Source organism: Numida meleagris, chromosome 1 (assembly GCF_002078875.1).
Source record: "Numida meleagris isolate 19003 breed g44 Domestic line chromosome 1, NumMel1.0, whole genome shotgun sequence".
Lineage (NCBI taxonomy): Eukaryota > Metazoa > Chordata > Aves > Galliformes > Numididae > Numida > Numida meleagris.
In genome coordinates, this window is record NC_034409.1 from 145,384,923 (window position 1) to 145,402,580 (window position 17,658).

Genomic DNA, 17,658 nt, shown 5'->3' on the forward strand with positions numbered 1-17,658 from the left:
TCTGCAATATTCATAGTTCCTTACTGAAATATAACAGTATTCAAAATTTATTTGAAAGGCTTTCTGTAAGATATTTTAGAATATGTAAAGCATTATAAGTATGCATCAAGAGGCCTTTTAAACTATAAATACTCTACCAGATTGTCTGTTGTCCTGAAGTCTCTCATGTTTCTTCCTGATTATAATTAAATGCATCTTGCAACCTGAGAAACCCACATACAGGAAGTCTGTAAACCCTGATGACCTAAAATTCCTTTATTCTCACCTTCTCATTTATTTTCTCTTATTTATTTACTTACTTCACATTCCTTTTTTTTTTTCCATTTTGTTTTGGGAGTTTTGTTGTCATTTTTGGGACTCCTGTATTTTTTTGTCTCTGTTCACAACTGATATAATCTATAAAAACATGCATACCATATGACAACATGCTTAAACCATAGTTACATGTGAGATGGTGTTGAAGGGAAGTATCTGTGGGCCTGCTGAGAAATGAAGGGCATGAACTGCTGAACTCAGTTATGTGGCTGAAGAAGTGGAATCTGTGCCTGTAAGAGCAAGAAGGACTGCATGCTTAATGACAAAGGCTTCTCTGATAAATAACATCACGGTAGAAATGCACACAGATGCCTAAGTAGGAAAATCTGACCCCAAATCAATGTTGTTTTTGTTTTAATTTTCCTAATTCACCTTGGTCCATCTCTGTTTTCTAAACAATCATAGCAATTATACCTAACTGAAGGAGATTTGTATAATGTAGACGGTAAATGTAGAATATAGTATAAAACATTTCCTCTTGCAAAAAAAAAAAAAAATTAATGTGTTCAGGAAAAAAAAAAATCACAGAAGCTAGTACATCATCCAGATAGTAAAATTGCTAAATTATTGCCTATTATCACAAGAGTATGCCAAATGGTATGTGTTCAGAATCACTCCTACTGCATACAAATCAGGTGTTACAATATAGATATACTTTTGAAAGTGCAGTTTCCTAATCTCCATGGACAAACTTGGGTCTCAAACATACAAAGCACTTTTTTTTCAAGATGCTAATTGTATTTGCACAGCTGCTTTGAATATCTGACTTCCTTTAGAGACCTATTCCTTTCTATTATAGCCCTGATATTTATTGATCTTATTCTCACTGGTTTTTATTTATATTCCTTTTCTAGATCTGTGTTTCTGGTTTTCATTTCTCTCTGCACATTTCTTTTGCTTGTTTATTTTTGCATGTCTTTTCTAGGAGCTCTGCCATCCCCTGTAGCTTCTGCTGATTGTGCTTCCTACTTTCTATTAAGTATTGCTTGAGGCAAGCGGAATATCACTGGGTTGTGAGACACTGCAGAGGTACTGCAGATGCACTCCTTCTCTCAGTCTGTTCTCCACAAATACCCAAATTAGCTGCATCCAGGCTATGGAAGCTCTTTTCCATAGAAGCCCTGATCCCACCTCCTGCACCTGCATATCTGATGTGTGATTCTCTCAACCCCCACCTAAGATACACTCCTTCACAAAACCTTCTCCAGTGTCTGCCCTCTTTCTCCACTCAACAGTTGTTACTGAAGTTCTTCAGTCCAGTTTTCCAATATTGAACTGCTCAAATAGGGAAGATGCAGAGACAGGGTCATCGTTCAAGCTGTCCACTCAAGGAAATGAGAAGAAAGAATAGGTTGGATCGAAGAAGAAAGAACAGGCTGATGGAAGGATCTATGAAAACCACACATGGCTGAAAAAGAATGATCAACTGGTGTCACCAGTACTCCCATGTGTTTACCTTCATGTGCCAAAGGTCTAAGTCTTATTACAGTGTCTGGTTCATTGGAAGTGGTTGCAATTCTAAGTCAGTTCTCAAGGTGTCTGTCAGAGATTTCCTATGAAATTTTACTTCTCCTGTGCTTCATCCTCGAAAATAGTTGCTCACAAATGAACATATTGTCAAAAAGTGATCACATGAACAAGGCATGATTGTGAAGTGAGGGATATATTCTCTGGAAAGTGAGGTCTTTTAAAAGTCTAGTAGAGAGACATTATCAATTTTTTCTTTGGGTTGAATTCTGATTGCAACCCTTTGCAGGTAATTTATTTATGTCAGCTGACAATGGAGTCACAAATATACAAAAAAATGATATTTTCAGCAATTTTGAAACTTATTCTCAAATCTCTTTATCAGAATGGAAAGCAAATCTGTATATTTTTTCAATGTTCAGATGACTGTATTTAGTCAACATATCAAACTGCATAAAATGATTTGCCATAACTTGAGTTAGCACCGCACTGCACCCTCACTGTGCCCTTGTTTCAGTTCAGACAATGCCAATCTCACACCAATATTTTGGTTGCTGCTGGGTGATGGGTGCACGCTTGGGGCTGGGCCAGGCTGCTTGGCAGGGAAGAGTTGCTGCCATGATGGCACAGGGTAGGGAGCAGTCACAGAACAGGCTCTGCCAGGCTGAATCCACCATGGGACTCAGGTTAGGCATCTCTGCTCTAGACGATCTTCAGAATTTAATTTGGAGGTTTATCACTGCATTAAAATTTGGCTACATAAATTTCCAGAAAGTCAGACTATGCTCTTTCAAATAGATTTTTAATGCAAGAAGATTCTGAGAATGTTAAATTTTACCTTGCAGTAAACTTAATAGAAATTTTCAGATATAACAATATCTCTAAATTTCATGTTGGCTTTGCCTCTAATAGGCATAGAGAATTTAATCTTGTTACTGAAATAGTAATATGTTAAAATGTTAAGTCACTTTGTACTTGTTAATAGTTCATTAGCCTATGCAAAAGGTACAGTTTATTTAACATACTTTCAAAAGAAAAAAACTAGTAATATATATCGTAGAAAGAATAACAGGTTTTTTTTCTGTTTGTTTGTTTGTTTGTTCTCTAGGATTCTTTTTGAAGTGAGCACATGAAAAGGAAAAAGAGAATAAACAATTTCTGGTTAAAGTGCTTGATTTTAATCTCCTGTTAAAAATATTTGTATTCAAACTTGGAGCACATCAGCCTTCTAAACAGAAACCTGCAAGACAAGCGAAACACAGAATCACTTTGAATCTTGTCAGTATATCAGTACCTGATATTCCATGTAAATTATTTCTGCTCTTTGTATGAGAGCAGTTGGAAAATTCCCACCATTTGTTTCCTTTCCTTTGCATCCTACAAGTATGGGAAATTCACAGCAATTAGTACTTTATTTAAAGGAAAAGTTTTGAAAAGATCATATAGTTTAAGATTAGGGAAGACGTGTGAGACCCATTACCCCCTTGCTTCTGACCTCTGGTAGTATGGTTAGCGTAACCAGTGCTGTTTTATAAGTCATTCTCTAAGGCCATTCTTTGTAAGTGAGCTGGTCACATATCAGCACCTTTTACCCTCCTCATTAGATCTTGAAGGTCCCTGGATGCCAGGCTGACTTATTCTCTCTTTACCAACCTTGAAGGTCCCAGGTTGTAACCACGCACACGCGGAGCACTGACTCTGAAATCAAGCAGCTGTAAGTGCTAGGACTTGGACTGAAACTGCTGCTGGATAGCAAAATGTGTAACTCCCCAGTGGTTATAGGGATGCCTCCACTATCTTCTGCTTTCTCCACATATTGAGAGACTTGTACACCTTTAAGTGTTTCAAATCTATTTTTCATTTGTTGTATTGCATGCCAAGTGTTAAGCTTTGACAAAGCTCTCTGTCTTTGTAGCATCAGATGATTTGGAAGCAGCCAAGTAGCTTCATGGGGTTACCTGAGGAAAGCAGAAAAAGGAAGGGAAAGCAAAAACAAGGGCCCAGAAGAATATGGGAAAAAGAAACTTATTTGAGTACTTAGGAACAAACAGGAAAGAGCTACCATTGTGGTAAGATGAAAGATGAGTAAAAGACAAAAATTATTTTTGAAGAAATTATGCAGCAACTAGGGAGAAGAGTCAATTTTAAAAACTGTGATGAGAGTCACTAAACAGGTGTGAGTTACTTCTATCTTATACATGCTTTTTTCCATGTACTTCTGTCTTTGTGTCACTCTAATCATCAGTGTCTCTTGGATTTTACTTCAAAACAAGCAGGGAAAAGGAGTGCTGAAGTATTACTGAGAAAATGCTGAAGCATTACCTCATATCAGTTCTGCTATTGATCATAGAGATAACAACAAGCTCAGATTATCCACCAGGAATAAATTTCATAGAACAAGTGCTTTTAGAAATATGGATATGGAAAAATTGAAAGGAAAACCATTATATTCTTAATTCCAATAGGACATCCAAAATCTCCAAACTGGCATCAAACAGATTTTTATCTTTATGGGTAATTTCCCCTCATCTTACTTTCCTTTCTGCACTCCAACCTTACCAACAATATGGTTCCCTCCAGAACAATTCTGGCAATGTCCTCATTTATGTTTTCTTTCTAATTTTAGCTTTATGTGCCTTTAGAGCACCTAGTTTGAATCAGTACAGATTGATTAATATAATATTGTGCCTTCCAGAAACAGGAATCATAGAATCATAGAATGGCCTGGGTTGAAAAGGACCTCAAAGATGATCGAGTTTTAATTCCCCTGCTGTGTTCAGGGTCACCAACTACTAGACCAGGCTGCCCAGAGCCACATCCAGCCTGGCCTTGAATGCCTCCAGGGATGGGGCATCCACAACCTCCTTGGACAACCTGTTCCAGCACATCGCCACCCTCTGAGTGAAAGATTTCCTCCTAATATCAAACCTAAATCTCCCCTGTCTCAGTTTAAAAACATTCTCCCTTGTCCTATCACTATGTAGGATGATAAAGAAAGCAAACAAAATACGTGGGAGAGAGAAGTAAGAAAACTAGTGAGAGTAGGGTTGGATACATCTGGCAATGTATAATTAGCATGCAGCACGTTCTGGAATCCAAACGTGTTATTAAATCTGCAACTTAGTAAAGTAATACATATAATTCTGAAGTACATAGCATCGGGTGGTGACAGCATAAGATTGCCTTTTGCAAAGGGAATATAAAATCACCACTTGCTTTCAGTTTCAGTCTCATCCAAATTAACAGGCCAGACAATTTTTGATAATTTATGATCCAGGATGATACAAATGCATGCCTCATGTTAAAGTCATCTTTTCTACCGTGACAACATGCCTTCTGTTATGCAAGTTACTTGTTATGAAAAGCACCCCATAGAGTCAAGAACTACACACGTAGTGTTTTGACCAAGCAAGCAGACATAAATCACATTATATAGGACAAAAAATTGTTTATGATGAAAATATACAAGAAGATTAGAGATTAGGAAAAGTAATTAGCAGAAAATAATGTAAGGAAGATCATCACTTAAGCAAAGTTATTATTTCTGTTCTCAAGAGTATCAATTTCATAACCTTTTACCAATCCTTCATTTGATAACTTTACAAATGTCTTATGAATTCCTTTAAAAGATTATCATCACGAATAACATTATAATGAAATTGTTCACACTGCTGCAGTTAATACTGCATCTGCAGTTTTGCAGTAATTCTTGGCTACAGAGGTTCATAACTCTCTGTTAAAAGCACTCCAGAATGAAGCTTGGCATACCAAAGTTCAGCCATAAAAGCTGTATTTCAAATAGGAAGAAAAATGTGTTCAAGTATCATGTTCTGACAGGAAAGTATGGTTGTGTAAAAGTCATTTTATTATTTTAAAACTAAGAAATATGTCAAGACTTTGCATGCCTTTTTTTTTTTTTAATGAATAATAGGTTTATCATGATAGACTGATGGTATTTAAAATTTTTTAGAAGTGTTTCAATCTTCTACACATGTCCACTACTTTGTCTGCAGGTAATTCTGCAGCAATTTTTAGCCTACTAATAAAAGTGTGTATGTACAAAGGGTATTTTGTCTATAACACCTTTAAGTTCTTATTGTATCTTTTTTTTTTCCAGTTATCCATGAAATAAGATGAACATTAAGTACAGGCAGAGATAAATATGAGAAACTTTACAGAAGGAATAATGGACCTTAAAAGTTAATACTGTTTTTTTACATTATTAATCCTCACAGTGCTGCTACAGTTTCATCAGAAAATAACTCTACCATATGTAACACAATGAACATAAATAAATACCTTTGTTTTTTACAAAATGTATAGTAACTTCTCTATTGTGGCCAATCAAAGCAAGAAGCAATTCTCTCTGTTAATAGAAAGCCTTGTGAATCTGTGGCTTTTATTTAAGCACTTCCTACCACAGACCTGTGTCTGCTGAATGATTTTAAATAAGCTCCAGGTTTTTTTCAACTACAATTTGGAGTCCTGTATCCTGGATGGCAAACATTCATTTTCGTTGAGACACGATCCCACGACACACTGGTTGTGATGTGGTAAGAAGATGACAGTAAATTTTATTTTGTTGATGCTGTGATGACATTATTTTGACTTTGATGTGAGGAACGTGTATGGTTGGTGTAAGAAAGTTTGTGCAGATTGTGAAAATGTATATTTTAATGATTTATTCTCAACTATTTTTAAACTGCACATCTTCCAAAGAAGTGGCTTCCTAATTATAATTTGGCTCCTCTTAGTCATTGTATAAGAACAGAAAATAATATAAGCACCTCACAAATGCTGAAGAAGGGACACTGCTTAGAGTAATTCTTAATTAAAAGCTACTCTTATAAGTTTCCATTCAAACTATCACATTAAATTAACTGTTCAGAAATCACCAAAAAGAGAGAACATAATAAATTCCCTTCCAGTAGCAATAGACAAAAAAAAAAGTTGTAAAATGCAAATCTTAAAATACTCTGGGAGGATAAATGTCATTTTTAAATTGGATATCATTTCCTTTGCTACCAATAGCACGAGATGTACAAGACTGAGAAAGAAAAATGTAAATTAATTTTCAACATTCCTGTTGTTCATTGCTAAAGGCCAGTCTCTGCAGAGCAGTGCCTGATAGTATGTAAGTTCACAGCCACCTCCACCAAAAGAAGCAAAGGAAAATGGCATTAAAAATATCCAACGACACAATGTATTAACAATAGGAGAAATGTTGCTTTGCAAAACAATTACCTTTGTAGTGATACTAAGAAATCATACTGATTACAAGGTTCATGGAACCAAAAAGAGTTACATTTGCTCTAAACAAAAATAGGCAACTTGCCAATTTTATCATCTCAGCAGAGCTACTACAGCAAAACAGCTACTATAGCACTCTTTCCCACAGCAGCTGGAGGTCTCCAGATGATTTTAAAATCTAGGATTAATTATTATATATCACTCTAGGCTATCTTTTCTGTTTATAACAAATGCATTAGGGGCTGTAAGAAATCTTGCTGCTACTTAATGTTATGTTATCATTATTAATATGTAGATGGTACTATCTTAATAGAAAAAGAGATCAATTAGTTGTTCAGCGCTTAAGTACTACTCCTAAAAAGAGCTAAAAAAATCTACTATAACAACCAGTGAATGTGTATCCTGCCTCAGATCACTATCCAGAAGTGTCAAGCTACAATAGCTTCAAGTATTCCATTCTCTACTGAAGAATTAAGAAAATCACTACAAGTAGCAGGAAAGATGGCAGTATGACAAAACAGTAATGGGAGCTCTTGACAGTAAGTGCACTTGTCTACAAAATGGGAAGAATGAATACAGAGAGACCAATGCTGCACGAGTCTATTAAAAAAAGCACCCAGAGATCAAAGTTGTTAACAATCTTGTTGCAAAGGATAGCTTACTCCAGCCAAAACCAGAGGCAATCAAACAGAGCAAAGGCTAACAAAAATATGGCACTACACTAAGCTCATGACAAGCCAGAAGTCTTGCGTTCCATATATGCTCTTAACTTTCCTCATAGAAGTAATTCTTCTAGTAATAATCTACTATAGGACATTTACAAAAGTGAAAAGTTGCCTCTGAAGTTTCTAACCACAAAACACTATTATATGAACAGAGAGTTCAATTGCTGGTTACAGAGAAACAGGTAAAGAAATTTGACTGGAGTGTAAATGATAACTACTAATATTCTTTGTCTCCTGCTCTCATAAAGTGAAATTACTCTCCAAGAATTTTCTGTTAGATATTTCAGTAGGAAAGAAATGCCTAAATATTTACAGGAAAAAAAAAGCCATACAAATTACAGTGCTACTTTGTTAAACTGCTTGTGAATACGATGTTTTTCTAGATGCTAGAAGTTCATCATATCACTGTAACTAAAGAAAAGGAATTTCACTACAGAAAGTTTTGCATTAAGCAAAAAGTAAGTTAAAAAATACATGAAAGTAAACTAAGTACTGTGGAAAAAAAAATAAAAAAAAAAACATTTTGAAAGATTATTACCTTCATAGATCAGTTAATTCACATTACTCATGGAAATCATGTTTCTTTTTACTGTCTCCACTGGGCATGCTAACTCTTAAGCATGTGACAGCTGTTTTCTTTGAGGAACTGTTTTAGAAAGTAAATAGTCTGCAGGTAATTGACAGGTCAAGTGTGTAGAAGCCCCTCAGAGGTTGAAAATAAATTTATACATTTGTAATACTAATGACTAGTTTATCCCTGCAAACAAAGAAAGACTATGCTCCTTGTTTAACTTGAAATTTCTTTTTCAATAAGTTATGTGGACACTTTGAGTGCTTAGCATGAACTGGCATTGACCAGGATAGGAAATAGAACAGATTTATTAGTTTCCTGAATAAGCTGTACTTACCAGAAGAGACAGAATGAATACAACTTTAGACTGTACAACCAGTTATGAAAAATTACACTAAAAGTAGGAGGAAAATGACATGCATTAATTATTATATTACACAAAACAGATTCAAGATATTCATAGCTTTATATCTGTTTAATTATGTTCTTAGAATTTTTCTCATGAATGTACTAGAGACTCAGCTATCCAGTGTTGCTATTAAAGTTTATATAAATACTGAATTCTGAAAGGACTTTTGAAGTGTTAATAATGAGAACTTTTGCATGTACACCCATAACCATAATTTAACATAATAAATACAAATGGTCGCTTTTTTAATAAAAGAAAGATTGAAAGTGCATGTGTGATTTTACATTACATATCCATTATTTTTGTTTATCAGTCAATTAGCACACTCAGACTCTTAAGTATTTATTAGTTTCCTCTGGATCATCTGAAATGAAAATAAATTATTCCCAGTGTTTTCTATTATTTTGCTATACAATACATGTTAATTTATAGAAAAACACAGTTTAGAAATAAGTTGGACTCTATTCCTAAAAAGTGAATACATTCTAGGTACTTAATTATCTCTGAGGATACAGCCTGTAACAGTTTTCGTCAAGAAACCCAAAAGCTTGGGCTTTTAAGAATGAAGTTTGGTTAAAGTGCCTGAGTTATTTTTTGAAAATGAAATTTATTCTTGAAGCCAGAAAGTAAAATAAATACAGTTCCAGGTTTTCTAGTGATGTTTTAAAATTAATAAAATTGATTCAGGAATGAATTTATACATTGATTGGATAGATTCTATACCTCTGAGTGATATGAGAAATCACACTTTTAGTTATAATTTCTTTATGATTGGTCATATTTAACTACCACATATTTGAGTCCTTTCCTTCTGTTGTTTGTTATAGACTATTTTCTGATTTGTGAGCTTTACACCACTGCACTGCATTGATTTCTTTAAACAATGTTTCTGGACTAGCTTCTACACGACTATAAAGTCTGTATAACTACTTTCTGTTATTTCAAGTTCTACAAGACCTACTCACTATTTATATTAAAAAAAAATACAGCAATTAATCTGGAAAAGTCATAAATAAGAACAGTATTCCAGTGACAAATATTTGACAGCCAGAAAGGCCCATCCTTAAAGGACAGTATTCTTATTTTATTCAGAAATATATATTTTGTATGAAAAGTAGATTTTTAAATATATTGACATTATTTTGGTTTCTTTCTTTCTTTCTTAAGTTACTGGTGCTTCAAGAGTTTGGTAAATATTTCAAAAAGTTCACCAGTCCATTTCAACTTCAAGCTAAAACTTTGTTCAACGACAAAATTTTGAAAAGAATCCTGATAGATGTTACACAGAAAATAGAAAATTCCCTATAATAGAATCTGAGACAATTATTGTATCAGTGATTGAATGACCATTTAATTTACCCTTTTAAAGGATAAAAAGAAAGAAAGTAATTTTAAAAGCTGAATACTCTAGACATTAAACACAATATAATAAGCTGAGATTTCCCTTTCCAGCCTTCAAAATGCTCTAGTATAAATGTAGCACCTCATTAATATTTTAATTACATGGGTTCATAGCCACCTCTGAAAAATCAGAATTAAGATTTTATTTGATATTTGCAAAATACAGGTTATATCAGGGTCCTTAAGTCTACTAAGTCTACAGATCATGGAATCATAGAAAATCCCAAGTTGGAAGAGACTCATAAGTATCATCATCTGGATGCACACAGGACCATTCAAAATTCAGACCACATTTCTTAGAGCATTGTCCAAATGTTTCTTGAACTCTGCAAGGCTTAGCATCATGATCAGTGCCCTGGGAGCCTGTTACAGTTCCTAACCACCTTCTTGGAGAAGAATCTTTTCCTAATATCTGACTTAGACCTCCCCTGACTCAGCTTCATACCATTCCCACAGATCCTATCACTGTCTCCTCTTCTTCAGGCTGAACAAACCAAGTGGCTTCAGCTGTTCCTCATATGTCTTGCCCTCTGGACCCTCCTCCATCTTTGTTCCCCCTGCTTTGGACACTATTTTTATGTCTTTCTTATATAATGTTGTCCAATACTGTACACAATGCTTAAGGTGAAGCTACACCAGTGCAGTGTAGAGTGGGGTAATCACATCCCTTCGGTCACTTAACAGCAGTTAACATGGAACCCATAGATTATGGTAGAAATAGTGTTAGGTGTTCACTAGCATCAAAATTTATTTCAGCCTTTATTTTATTTCTAAATTCACTCTTATTTACAGAGAAATTAAGATAGATTTTTTTTTTTAATAAATACAATTTTCCAAACAGTTGTTACAGATAAGAGGACTCTAAGTTTGAAACAGATGGGCTATTTGTTTCATCATCTTCCCCAAAATGTAAAGTGATCTTGTGCATCAAAAAAAAAAAATGCTGGTGGTACATTTAAGACATAATTTTGCCCTTTAATTATATCAATGTTATTTAACAATGTAACTGTATTTTATAGCCTTAGCTTCAGTGTGTGCTTAATATTCACAGAAAAAAAAATACTAAGATGAGATGCTATGAAGAGTTAACAAAAAACAGAGTTACTATGATAGTAAACAGAACAAAATGTCTCCATGAATAACTGCTATATAACATTTTTATGGTGAGGCTAGCAAGAGGGCTAAGGCTCAGTCCATAGAACTGCCATCATATTAGTCTATTTCCTATTATTAGACCAATTTTTAAGTGCATTCAAGTCATTTGACTGAAAAAATATTTAGTATATCTTATTTTATATTTATATTTTACTTATTTTTATGGTTCTGTGCAGCATTGCTCAGCAGCAACTAAAACATCGGAGTGTTATCAAGATTCTTTTTCTCCTAAAGCTAAAACACGAAATGCTATGAAAGAAATCTTACCAGACTCTATGAAGGAAATCAGTTCTGTCCCAGCTGAAACCAGGACAACAATGTACAGAGATCAACCTCTCATTCCACATATAGTAACTTATGAATTCTGATGACAAATTCTGTTACTTGCAGGCTAAAGAGATTAAAGGTATTTCCAGCAACCAAGCTACCTAGCATATTGAACAGTCTGAATAGATGTGCAGGACATGGAAACTTATTGCTTTTGACTTACTGTTAAAAACCCTAATTATTTACCCCAAATCCACTTTGAGTTAATTTATGCCTACTTCTAGGCAGAAGCATAATCAGCTCTAAACTTCAGCTGATAAATCTGCTCAACCTCAAGATATGAATTCTATATGCAATAAGTGAAAAAGACATATTTTTCTCTGGTAAAACATGACAGAGAATTTGCACTGCTCATCGCTTATGATATGTTTTTCCCCATTGTGTTTTAAACATTTCATAGTAGAAAACCTTGTATAGTTAGAATGAGTACTGGTTACCTATATGATGGCATTTAATAGTGAATTGGACTGTCACATTGGAAAACATATGTGCACACACTGTGAATAGATTTGCTTTCTTTCTTAGATACTCTTTACTTTATCTCTTAGAACAAACAATTCATTAATACAGTGCTTGTTCAAAGGATGTTATTGTGTCAACGGTTTACGGGCATTTGGTCCAGTTCCATGATGAATGGGACGGGAGACCCACTGGCCCACACCCCGGGAAAGGGGAAAAAAGGGTAAGGAAATGGGCCTGAAAGCAAAAACAGCAGCAACAATCTGAGGGGAAACAAACTAATTTACTAAATAAGATATTGGAATGCAAAACAACACACTATAATACAATACAATTACAATTTAAGCTGATAAATCCAATGCAGCGAGAGAGAAAGAATGTCCAAAGTCAAGGTAGGCCTTACTCTACTACTGATGATAAGACGGCTGGAGAGCGAGGTGCTACCAGGATGAGAGACGGGCAGAAAGAGAAGGCCCGAGGTCTTGTGATCTGCAAGTTTTTATCTTTTCCCTCTGGCCAGAAATGGTAACAGAGGAGCAAAGTACCCTGGGGAATGTAGTAGTCCTTCTCTTCTGAGAACCAGGTACATACACTACATGATGTTATGATGTGGAATACCAATAACGGAAAATCACAAAACCATGACATATTGTAAAGATCCTTTCTCCTCTTACTGTATTTCTTTACAGATGATCAATTTGAGATTTTTTACTATTTAGTGGGGCTCCATCACAACCTCAAACCCTCTTCTTCCCTGTCACCAGCAAGTTGCATTGCTGTCAAGACACAACATGTTCAAATTGTTCCTAAAATAAAATAAAATCAAATCTGAAGCTATCTTTTTTAGCTGGATCTTCTGGGGAAGCATTTTTTTTAGCTAGCCTTTTTCTTTATTACCTGGGGAAAACCCTTGTTTCTGAATCTAGTGATGGACTGCATACTACCTGCTTTTTATTTTAAAGATAAGGATTTTTAAAAAAGAAACTATGACACTGCAGTAGGTAGATGATTCTAAACCTCTCTGTGATTAACTGGATGAAGAAGAAAATGAAATAGTAACCTATGGAGAGTTGCTCTTTCTTTTTTTCTTTTTTTAAAATAGAAGTTATTTATACAATTTATTACATAGAAATCCTTTCTAGAAAAGCCCTTTGTAGACAAAGCATGTACTCTTTAACATTTGCTATAATGTTGCTCACAATATGGCAAATACTAGGGTTTTAGCAAATGAAATAATGCCAAAAAAAAATAAGAGTTTCCTCAAATTCCTGATCTCTAGAAGCTTTTTTTTTTTCTTTCAAGGCTTTTTCTCATTTTAAAACCTAAAAATATTGTAGAATCTCATTTTCCAACCAAATTGAGAGCCTTTACTTTTAGGATACTCACAATAATACCTGCTCAAGAGCAATCAATCAGATGCTTCACCTGATAATACATACTCTTCTCCCCTGGAATCAGTCTTTACTATTTGTCAGTGAATGCTACAGTGGCATCTTCTGGTATACAGAAGAATGAATAGTCACCTTGATGTGAAATAACTTTTCCATTAAAAACATACACAGAGAAACTAGCTTAAGGAAATGAAATAAAAAAACACCTGCTGTTCTTCTTCAGTTATTGTTTTTACACCAATTGAATTAATAATGAATGAAGAGAAATTAAAATCCAATGATTTGATAAAAAGTCATATGGGCATGAGAGTTTATGTGTAAAGCAGCCACTTCTAGAGCGATTAGTATTCTACATACTGACTTACTATTATATCATTTGACATAAGATGAGAAATGGTAGTTGATCAGAAAAAGCAAGAGAAAGAAGAAAGGAGGGAAAAAGGCAACAAATAGGACTATCAAAAATCCCCCCTAATTATTCTTTCTTAATGCATCTCTCTAAAACTCTCTTTTATATGTTATGACTTACATTTTGTAGAAATTACTGTGTAGTAAAATAAATTAATGTTTATGAATTGGACAGAAAATGAGAATTGGTAAGAACGAGATATTCCATTTGATATTTCACAAGAACAGTACTTCATAGCTTCATAAAATGTTACTGAGTTCAGAGGTTTAATCACAATATCTTTAATTGTATATATTTTCCTTTGATATGGCATATAGTGTGACATCATAGATCTTGCTCAATGTATTCCAATAACAAATGAATCCTGAGAAACCAACACACCAACTTCCTTAGTGACAAGAGCTTTAAAATAAAACCACAGGCAGCTCAATTCAGGGTCATTGCTCCTCAGTATATGTTATTAAAAATTACCAAGCATTTCCAGCATCTTTTGAATTGTTCCCTTTTCTAAGGAAGTTGTTAAAACAGATATCAATTATGGGACCATTTTTCACAATGTGAAACTACTGAGAGCCATTGGTGAGTGCCAATGAAATGCCAAAAGAACTACTCCTGAATTTATCAAAAATAATTTGCATAGAAAAGGAGCTTCTCTAGAAGCAAACCGTTCTCTCCAATTAAAAATAATAATTAAAAAATTGATTAAATTAAAAATTTATTAAAGTAAGAACTCATTCATCAATGCACTTACTGTAAACAACTATCCCTGTGAAAGAAAACTAATAGATTTTGCCATCCAACCCACCAAACATTCAAAATTTTGCCTTTAATGCCCTGTGAATACTTGCATTCAACTCCACAGGACTATCCAGAGAGTGGGCTCATAACCGTGCCTGGATTAAGCAGGTTATGAATCCAGTGATTAACTGAATACTTCTTCAGTCAGTATGCTTGGTCCCAATTCCAAAAGCAATTTGCCCTTGATAATAATAGTAGAGCCTAAAACTGAACCTGACACAGCAGTGACCAGTGCTACTGTATTGGGTTGATGTAGTAAGGGTTGTTTGCAGGGGGCTGTGGGGTTCTTCTGTGAGATAAGGTCCAGTCTGCCCTGTCCAGAACACAGATGGTCCCAATCAGCTCCAATGTCCTCAATGCAGTGCATGTCTGTTATGATCAGATTACAGCCCCCATTTCCTACCCTCCCTGCACCAATCAGGGAAAATGAGAAGAGTCAGGAATTAAGGAATGAGGTTTTCTCAGTGTCCTGTGTGTCTAACTCTAAGAATGACAACATAAACTAGAAACCTATTAATGTTTCTTACTGTATTCACTGAAATATATGAGCATGCATGTAAAATCATTGAATGTAAATTCCCTAATGTGCCCTATTAACAAGCCAACATTTAACAAACAATATATGTTTTAATAAATCTCAAGTACTTTTGCAAATCACAATGTATGATCAATATTTTTGTCTATAACTAGCTTTCACTGAACAATTTGATTGGGAAACCTTCACCCTAATTAATAATTCTTCCATTTTTTTCTAATGACTGAATTTGTCTATGTAAGTTATCCATACAATATGTACGAAGTGATTATTTTGCAATTATTTAGCTCTTGTGTAGTTTCTTGCTTTAAAAACAGTTGTCATGCACAGATTTTACTTCCTGGTATTTCAGAAATTGTAATTTTTAACAGCCAGCTGTCTCCGCTTTGTCTAAAGACTAACATATTTTCCAAATGTCACTATCACAATGAGTAAAACGCTCTTAAGGTTATTAAGTTTTCTGTGTCACTGTCACCTGTGTAAGTGCCATATATTGTGTTTCTCACATCTAAAAGCTGGTCACAGGAACCATCCTTTGTCTTGGAACTGGAGTCTTACACACATCAGCATTTCCATTCAAGCCTATAGACTTTGTGGATTTTGTGGAAAAATGGTGGAACAGACACAACAAAGGTACCGAACAAGGAAATTTCTGCCTATTTCTCACCCATCCTTCTCTATTCATACTTGTTCCCATTCAGATATCACAACCAGACTTGTTCCTCAAAAAATTCCTTTTTTCAGCTCCAGTTCCTCAGGATGAAACTCTTCCAGTTTCATCTCTATCACTTTTTTTACTTAGGTTAAATTTTTACTCCTCCAGGTTGGATCTCAACATGTTTTGGCCCAGAATTAGCATAGAATTGTAGAATCATAGAATGATTTGGGTTGGAATGGACCTTAAAGATCATCTAGTTCCAACCCTGGGCAGGGTTGCCAGCCACTGAATCAGGCACTAGTTCTGGTTGCTGAAGGCCTGATCGAACCTAGCCTTGAATACCTCCAGGGATGGAGAATCCACAATTTCTCTGGATAACCTGTTCCAGTGCCTCACCACCTTCTGAATGAAAATTTTCCCCCTAACATTTAATCTAAATCTCCTCTCTTTTAGTTAAAAGCAGTTACCCCTTCTCCTATCGTTATCACATCATGTAAAAGGTTGCCCTCCTTTCTGATTATAAGTTCCTTTTAAGTTTTGAAATACCACAATGAGATGTCCCCAGAGCCTTATCTTCTCCAGGCTGAGCAAGCCCTTCTCCCTCTGCCTGTCTTTGTATGAGAGGTGCTCCAGCTCTCCAGTCATCTTCATGGCCTACTCTGGACCCACTCCAACAACACCACATCTTTCTTGTGTTGAGGGCCCCAGACCTGGACACAGTACTCCGGATGGGGCAGAGTAAAGGGGAGCAATCATCTCCTTCTCCCTGCTGGTCACCCCTCTTTTGGTGCAGCCCAGGATAATGTTGGCCTTCTGGGCTGCAAGCGCACATTGCTGGTTTATGTCAGGCTTCTCATCCATCAGGATTCACGAGGCCTTCTCTGCAGGGCTGCTCTCTAGGAGTTCTTCTCCCAGTCCGTTCACGTATCTCACTCAGCCTTGTTGAACCTCATTATGTTCACATGTGCCCACTTTTCAAGCCTGTCCAGGTCCGTCTGGATCTCTTCCTTCTGTTGTGTCAACTGTATCACAAAGGCTGGTGTCATCAGCAAACTTGCTGAGGGTGTACTTAATCCCCCTGTCTATGCCATTAAGAGGCACAGAGGTGAGGCTTCCACCCACCCACCCCCCGTAGTTTCCTGGGTCTTCCTTTCTCCCTTTCTTAAAAATGGGAGTGATGTTTCCCTTTTTTTAGTCACTAGGGACTTTGCCTGACAGCCAATTATAATGGCATTGATTGACTCATGTCTATAATGCTTAGGACATTATTGAAAATAAAATAAAAACAAGGGTTTTGTGCCCTTCCCTGAAGCCTGGCACAAAATTACATATGGTCTGTCCATGCTCACAGCATTCATAAGTCCAAATCATATGTCTAAATGAGAAATGTACCAGCTACTCAGGGAGCCCTTACTTTAAGACTGTGCAATAAAAGCAGTTACCTAGGGATGATTGTATACAATATATATTTGTGAAAGGAAGCCAAATGGGAGAAAAGATGCATGTTTCAGAGACTAATGGATTTGACATAAAAAATACTAGTGACTATATGGTGCCACAAAGGATATCTTTAATGAAGACTTTGTCTATTGAACTGTAGCATAAACCTTCTGTGCCTCCAACTGGGTAAATCACAATGAAGCAGGAGATTTTTCCTTCTTTAATCACCTCCACTGGCTCTAAGCAGAATCTGATCATAGGACTCCAAGTAAGAAAAACAGCTCATGTTTAAGGTATGATCTCACTGCTACTGGCCAACATTTATCACAGTGTTCTACTTAGCCAACC